Source organism: Octodon degus, unplaced genomic scaffold, assembly GCF_000260255.1.
Source record: "Octodon degus isolate 3935 unplaced genomic scaffold, OctDeg1.0 scaffold00006, whole genome shotgun sequence".
NCBI lineage: Eukaryota > Metazoa > Chordata > Mammalia > Rodentia > Octodontidae > Octodon > Octodon degus.
Genome location: NW_004524582.1, coordinates 26,009,330 through 26,010,387, shown reverse-complemented (window position 1 = coordinate 26,010,387; position 1,058 = coordinate 26,009,330).

The following is a 1,058-nucleotide window of genomic DNA, read 5'->3' as shown; positions in this document are numbered from 1 at the left end:
TGTTGATTCTTGTAAATGTTTGCAGTAGGTAGCTACACCACTGGTATCAAGGCCACTCCAGGAGCAGGCTGTTTTCAGTGATGAGTTCTGCGTGTAGGCATTTTTTGGTTTGTGTCTGACCCAAATATTGCCTCACCAGTTAGTTAAAATTGCGATGTTGACTTCTGTTTGACTCAATTGCAGTCCTTTGGTGTTGGGCTGTGCCGAGGTTATCATCTCAGAGCTTTGCAGTATTGTTACCAAAGAGAGAACAACAGACACAACATCGTAGCTAAAGTAGTACAAATAGGACTAACAAAAGCATCAAGCGCAGTTTAGAAACTGGAAAACTGCCCACTATTAATTTTGCACCTTTTACCAGGGAAGCAATATTTACAGCTATATAATATAGCCAATGATAAGCTAGGAGATTGTGCGCAAAGTGTTTTCCCTCCTAAAGAGGTTTTACTCTGTTGTGGGGAGATTTAAGAAAGATCATGAATCAAACAAATATAACTGAAAAGGAATCAGAAGCCAGGCTGGAGGATAAAGGATGATCACACGAGCTTTGGAAAGCTAGAGCAGAGGACAGGAGATGAAGGATGAAGGAGGAAACAAAGGATTGTCTGAACTCATCCTCTGCATTTGGGGTGGGGCTAGGTTCATGTGGCCGGAGTTCTCCCCAGCCACTCAGAAAAAGAAACAGAATAGGGTAAAAAACAAAAGAAAAGCAAATAAAGATAAAAATAGAGAAAAAAAATAGAGAAAAATATACAGAGAAAAAGAAAAAAAGAAAAGGATCTTTGTCTGCCAGGCATGATGCTGGCTCACCTAACTTTACCACCTGTTGGCTCCTACTGCTAATGTTGCTTCATGCTTTTCCATGCAGCTGGTCCCAGCTGTCCTTCCTGTGCATCCTAACCAGAGTCCTAGTGTGTGCCTGGCATTCTGCAGTCACCGGGTCCTACCAATGTAGGAGGAAGGAGCCAGGCTTCTGGACTTTTCCTGCCAAACATGCTGCTTTGTCTAGTGGTGCAGGAGGTAGAGCGAGTCCCAGGTAATCAATATTGACATCTTCA